This window comes from Nomascus leucogenys, chromosome 11 (genome assembly GCF_006542625.1).
Source record: "Nomascus leucogenys isolate Asia chromosome 11, Asia_NLE_v1, whole genome shotgun sequence".
Classification (NCBI taxonomy): domain Eukaryota; kingdom Metazoa; phylum Chordata; class Mammalia; order Primates; family Hylobatidae; genus Nomascus; species Nomascus leucogenys.
Window position 1 is genome coordinate 28,670,151 of NC_044391.1, and position 7,522 is coordinate 28,677,672.

The window sequence follows — 7,522 nt, forward strand, 5'->3', positions numbered from 1 at the left end:
TTTATGGGAAGTATACCAAAGGTCAACTTTCTTGCAGTGTTAACAAGTTTTTACCTGGTTTGCTTCCTTTTAGAAGCAAACCAGGTAAATAACACAAGGGAAATAACAAAATCAAACCACTGCTTAATAGGAACCTTGAATAATTGATAGTTTTTGTCTAGCTTCTAAAACGGTCCCAGAGAGATTTAAAAAAAAGTGGCATTTCTTTTATTTTGGATTTCCTCCAATCTAGGAATTCAAACTAGTTCCTGATTCGGTAAGTAAAGAAGCAGTTGTGATCAGCTACATTCTTTGGGACGGTGGTAGAAACTATAGAATATAAAAACTAAAAGCATGACAATTTAAATGTATTCCCTTCTACCTTTTGGCTTAAAGCTGTACATGATTCATGTTATATGTTAAGTTTAATAAAAGATGTTATTAAAAATTTCTCACATTTTTAGGAGTATTTCAGTTATCACTGTTAGGTGAAACAAGTCATCACAATTTCCCTACTCTAAGTGCATGTCGATTGTGAAGAAAATGTAGCCTAAGGAGACATATGTTCTTTACAAATATAAGGTTGAAAGTTAAACATCTTCAAAGTTCAATCTAGAATAAATGACTTGATGCTTCTCCCTACTTACATGGAAGTTGCGTGGGGTTTACGCTTTATGATTTCCTGGGAGTATCAGATAGACCACAGTTATGTCATTGTAGACTGTAGTGGTAGCAGGTCAAAGTTCATCCTTCTGTGTTTGAATGTGTGTGAAATACCTGTATCTGTTAGTAAAAGTTATTTACTCTAATGGAAAGAAAAAGTCAGTTTCACTGCATATGGACCCTCAACTGATTATAAAAGGATCTCTAGCTTCTGTGACCTACTCTTCCCACTGCATGCATCTGTCCACAGGGCTAATTTTTAATATGTATGTTTTTATATTATGTAAATTCTTTCAGTCTGTCTAGTTTAGATTGTATACATTATTATATTTGGCATTCTTACCACTCCTGTGTGATCCATAAGATTCCTGTACGAAATACTGCTTCACAAAAAACACCATGCTTTACCAAAAATGCCATGCTTTACAAAAATCACACATTAGTGGGTGGTCACTTTATTTATAGAATCATTAAAGGAAGTACTTTTTTTTTTTTTTGAGACGGAGTCTCGCTCTGTTGCCCAGGCTGGAGTGCAGTGGCGTGATCTTGGCTCACTGCAAGCTCCGCCTCCTTGGTTGGAGCCATTCTTCTGCCTCAGCCTCCCAAGTAGTTGGGACTACAGGCGCCTGCCACCACGCCCGGCTAATTTTTTGTATTTTTTTTCAATAGAGGTGGGGTTTCACCACGTTAGCCAGGGTGGTCTCGATCTCCTGACCTCGTGATCTGCCCACCTCAGCCTTCCAAAGTGCTGGGATTACAGGCGTGAGCCACCGTGCCTGGCCAAAGCAAGTACTTTTTAATGAACTATATCACATATCAGTGGGCAGTCATTTTATTTATAGAATCATTAAAGCAAGTACCTTTTTAATGAACTAAAGTGAATAAGACACAACTGAAAACTAGTTTTAAAAGGCACTTGCTTTAAAGATTTAAAAATTTTAAAAACTAAAGTGCAGTCCAGTTTTAAAAACTAAAGTTTTTAGTGAAACTCAAAAGTCTCATTCAATTTATAACTTTTCCTCTTCCCTGGATCAGGACTACTTCAGGCTGAGAAATGTGTGGCAAAATATTCTTTAGTTTTAGAATCCTTTTTTTAGTATTGTTCTACCTCCTCCCTTCTATTTGGATACTGCTTTGGGCCCCTGCAAGGGTACAGCAACAGAAGACTGGCAGTTAGAGAGAATGGGCATAAAATATTTAACTTTCTTGAAAGGCGTAGCTATAATCTTTGTTGATATTCCTGGGGTATGATGAAAGCAAGAGCCTCCTTGGTACTCTGAGACACCTGTGGTGTGATGGTGACATGAAGAGAAACTTGGCCCTCTTGGCCAAGGTGAAATCTACACATAGGTCACCATCAAAAATGCCACAAAGCCATCTCTTCCCTTATTTCTTGGCCTCCAAGTCATTCTGCACACTGTCACCCAGTAGTCTTCTAAAAATCAGATCTCACCTTAATCTCACTCTCCCAAGCTCTAAACATACAGGCTATAGTTACAATTTCCCCGAAAATTCAAGATACCATTCTCTGAGGCCCCAACTCTGAGGTAATTGCTTCTCCTAAAATCAACACAATGCATATTTCTTTTCCTTATAGAGTCGTTAATTGTTTATTATAGAAAATTAGGAAAATATAGAAAAGTAGAAAAAACTCATATCGCCACCATTGTTTCATGTTTTGGTCTATTTCTGTCCAGATTTGAAGAAGCAGCTTTATTTTTGTTTGCTTAGGTTTGCTGCTTTAAAGAGGACTATGAAACAGAGAGGGTAATATATTTGTAATTTTGCATCTGGCTTTTTTGATGTAACGTTTTAACGTAAATATTTTCCTACATTAATACAAAGTCTTTGTGCACATCTACTGGGTGATATTTAACTTTTTTGTATTTCAAGCCCAGAATGCCCTTTTATATATATACATATATACTTTTAGTTTTGGGAATCTTGTGCAGAACATGCGGGTTTGTTATATAGGTATACATGTGCCATGGTGGTTTGCTGTACCCATTAACCCATCATCTATGTGAGGTATTTTCTCCTAATGCTATCCCTCCCCTAGGCCCCCACCCCCCGACAGGCCCCAGTATGTGTGTTCCCCTCCCTGTGTCCATGTGTTCTCATTGTTCAACTCCCACTTATGAGTGAGAACATGCGGTGTTTGGTTTTCTGTTCCTGTGTTTGCTAAGAATGATGGTTTCCAGCTTCATCCATGTCCCTGCAAAGGACATGAACTCATCCTTTTTTGATGGCTGCATAGTATTCCACGGTGTATATGTGCCACATTTTCTTTATCCAGTCTATCACTGATGGGCATTTGGGTTGGTTCCAAGTCTTTGCTACTGTGAACAGTGCTGCAATAAACATAGAGACAATAGACACATGTGCATGTGTCTTTATAGTAGAATGATTTATAATCCTTTGGGTATATACCTAGTAATGGGATTGCTGGGTCAAATGATATGTCTGGTTCTAGATCCTTGAGGAATCGTCACACTGTCTTCCACATGGTTGAACTAATTTACACTCCCACCAACAGTGTAAAAGCATTCCTATTTCTCCACATCCTCTCCAGCATCTGTAGTTTTCTGACTTTTTAATGATTGCCATTCTAACTGGCATGAGTTGGTATCTCATTGTGGTTTTGATTTGCATTTCTCTAATGACCAGTGATGATGAGCTTTTTTTCATATGTTTGTTGGCCACATAAATGTCTTCTTTTGAGAAGTGTCTGTTTATATCCTTTGCCCACTTTTTGATGGTGTTGTTTTTCTCTTGTAAATTTGTTTAAGTTCATTGTAGATTCTGAATATTAGCTCTTTGTCAGATGGATAGATTGCAAAAATTTTCTCCCATTCTGTAGGTTGCCTGTTCACTCTGATGATAGTTTCTTTTGCTGTGCAGAAGCTCTTTAGTTAATTAGATCCCATTTGTCAATTTTGGCTTTTGTTGCCATTGCTTTTGGTGTTTTAGTCATGAAGACTTTGCCCATGCCTATGTCCTGAATAATATTGCCTAGGTTTTCGTCTAGGGTTTTTATGGTTTTAGGTCTTACATTTAAGTCTTTAATCCATCTTGAGTTAATTTTTGTATAATGTGTAAGGAAGGGGTCCAGTTTGTTTTCTCCATACCGCTAGCCAGTTTTCCCAACACCATTTATTAATTTGGGAATCCTTTCCTCATTGCTTGTTTTTGTCAGGTTTGTCAAAAATCAGATGGTTTTAGATGTGTGGCATTATTTCTGAGGCCTCTGTTCTGTTCCATTGGTCTATATATCTGTTTTGGAACCAGTACCATGCTGTTTGGGTTACTGTAGTCTTATAGTACAGTTTGAAGTCAGGTAGTGTGATGCCTCCAGCTATGTTCTTTTTGCTATAGGGGCTCTTTTTTGGATCCATATGAAATTTAAAGTAGTTTTTTCTAATTATATCTGTTTTGGTACCAGTACCATGCTGTTTGGGTTATTGTAGCCTTGTAATAGAGTTTGAATTCAGGTAGTGTGATGCCTCCAGCTTTGTTCTTTTTGCTATATGGGCTCTGTTTTGGTTCTACATATGAAATTTAAAGTAGTTTTTTTTCTAATTCTATGAAGACAGTCAATGGTAGCTTGATGGGGATAGCACTAAATCTATAAATTACTTTGGGCAGTGTGGCTATTTTCATGATATTGATTCTTCCTATCCATAAGCATAGAACGTTTTTCCACTTGTTTGTATCCTCTCTTCCTTCCTTGAGCAGTGGTTTTTAGATCTTCTTGAAGAGGTCCTTCACATGCCTTGTAAATTGTATTCCTAGGTATTTTATTCACTTTGTAGCAATTGTGAATGGGAGTTCATTCATGATTTGGCTCTCTGTTTGGCTATTATTGGCGTATAGGAATGCTTGTGATTTTTGGACATTGATTTTGTATCCTGAGACTTTGTTGAAGTTGTTTATCAACTTAAGAAGATTTTGGGCTGAGACAATGGTGTTTTCTAAATATACAACCATGTCATCTGCAAGCAGAGACAATTTGACTTCCTCTCTTCCTATTTGAATACTCTTTATTTCTTTCTCTTGCCTGATTGCCCTAGCCAGAACTTCCAATACCATGTTGAATAGGGGTGGTGAAAGAAGGCATCTTTGTCTTATGCTGGTTTTCAAAGGGAACGCTTCCAGCTTTTGCCCATTCAGTATGATATTGGCTGTAAGTTTGTTATAAATAGCTCTGATTATTTTGAGATATGTTCCATCAATACCTAGTTTATTGAGAGTTTTTAGCATGAAAGGGTGTTGAATTTTATCAAAGGCCTTTTCTGCATCTATTGAGATAATCATGTGGTTTTTGTCATTGGTTCTGTTTACATGATAAATTACCTTTATTGATTTGTGTATGTTGAACCAACTTTGCATCCCAGGGATGAAGCCAACTGGTCGTGGTGGATAAGCTTTTTGATGTGCTGCTGGATTCAGTTTGCCAGTATTTTATTGAGGATTTTCCCATAGATGTTCATCAGGGATATTGGCTTGAAATTTTTTTGTTGCATCTCTACCATGTTTTGGTATCAGGATGATGCTGGCCTCATAAAATGAGTTAGGGAGGAGTGCCTCTTTTTCTATTGTTTGGAATAGTTTCAGAAGGAATGGTGCCAGCTCTTCTGTCTACCTCTGATAGAATTCAGCCGTGAATCTGTCTGGTCCTGGGCCTTTTTTTGGTTGGTAGGCTATTAATTACTGCCTCAATTTCAGAACTTGTTATTTATCTATTCACAGATTCGACTTCTTTTTGGTTTAGTCTTGAGAGGGTTTATGTGTCCAGGAGTTTATCCATTTCTTCTAGAGTTTCTAGTTTATTTGCATAGAGGTGTTTATAGTATTCTCTGACGGTAGTTTGTATTTCTGTAGGATCAGTGCCATGTTTCTTGGAGGCTTTGCTCGTTCCTTTTCATTCTTTTTCTCTAATTTTGTCTTCATACTTTATTTCATTAAGTTGATCTTCAATCTCTGATATCCTTTCTTCCACTTGATCGCCTCAGCTATTGATACTTGTTTATGCTTCACAAAGTTCTCGTGCTGTTTTTCAGCTCCATCAGGTCATTTATGTTCCTCTCTAAACTGGTTATTCTAGTTGGCAATTCCTGTAACCTTTTTTCAGTGCTCTTAGCTTCCTTGCATTGGGTTAGAACATGCTCCTTTAGCTCAGAGGAGTTTGTTATTTCCCACCTTCTGAAGCCTACTTCTGTCAATTCATCAAACTCATTCTCCATCCAGTTTTGTTCCCTTGCTGGTGAGGAGCTGTGATCCTTTGGAGGAGAAGAGACTTTCTGGTTTTTGGAATTGTCAGAATTTTTATGCTGGTTTTTCCTCATCTTCATGGATTTATCTACCTTTGGTTTTTGATGCTGGTGACCTTCAGATGGGGTTTCTGTGTGGATGTCCTTTTTGTTGATGTTGATGCTATTCCTTCCTGTTAGTTAGTTTTCCTTCTAACAGGCCCCTCTGCTGCAGTTCTGCTGGAGTTTGCTGGAGGTCCACTCCTGACGCTGTTTGCCTGGGTATCACCAACAGAGGCTGTAGAATAGCAAAGATTGCTGCCTATTCCTTCCTCTGGAAGCTTCGTCCCAGAGAGGCACCCACCAGATGCCAGCCAGAGCTCTCCTGTATGATGTGTCTGTCGACCCCTGCAGGGAGGTGTCTCCCAGTCAGAAGGCACGGGGGTTAGGGACCCACTGGAGGAGGCTGTCTGTTCCTTAGCAGTGATCAAGCGCTGTGTTGGGAGATCCACGGCTCTCTTCAGAGCTGACAGCCAGGAACACTTGAGTCTGCTGAAGCTGCGTCCACAGCCACCCCTTCCCCCAGGTGCTCTGTCCCAGTGAGATTGGAGTTTTATCTATAAGCCCCTGACTGGGGCTGCTGCCTTTCTTTCAGAGATGCCCTGCCAAGAGAGGAGGAATCTAGAGACTCAGTCTGGCTACAGCAGCCTTGCCAAGCTGCAGTGGGCTCTGCCCACTTTGAACTTCCTGGCAGCTTTGTTTACTGAGGGGAAACCGCCTACTCCAGCCTCAGTAATGGTGGATGCCCCTCCCCACACCAAGCTCAAGCATCCCAGGTTGACTTCAGACTGCTGTGCTGGCAGCGATAATTTCAGGCCAGTGGATCTTAGCTTGCTGGGCATTGTGGGGTTGGGATCCACTGAGCAAGACCACTTGGCTCCCTGGCTACAGCCCCCTTTTGACGGGAGCGTACGCTTCTGTCTCACTGGCATTCCAGATGCCACTGGGGTATGAAAAAAACCTCCTTCGGCTAGCTTGGTGTCTGCCCAAATGGCCGCACAGCTTTGTGCTTGAAATCCAGGGCCCTGGTGGCATAGGCACCCAAGGGAATCTCCTGGTCTGCGGGTTGTGAAGACCGTGGGAAAAGTGTAGTATCTGGGCCAGAGTGCACTATTCCTCATGGCACAGTCCCTCACAGCTTCCCTTGGCTAGGGGAAGGAGTTCCTCAACTCCTTGTACTTCCTGGGTGAGGCAACACCCCACCCTGCTGCTCACCCTCTGTGGGCTGCATCCACTGTCTAACCAGTCCCAATGAGATGAACCAGGTACCTCAGTTGTAAATGCACAAATCACCCACCTTCTGCATTGATCTCACTGGGAGCTGCAGACCAGAACTGTTCCTATTCGGCCATCTTGCCCAAGTCCAGTCCCTTTACCTTAAGTTTATGAGAGTCCTTATGTGTTAGGTGAGTCTCTTGGAGGCAGCAGATGGTTGGTGAATTCTTATCCATTCTGCCATTCAGTATCTTTTAAGTGGAGCATTAGGGCATTTACATTCAATGTTAGTATGCAGATGTGAGGTACCATTCTATTCATCATGGTATTTGTTGCCTGTATAACTTGGTTTTTTA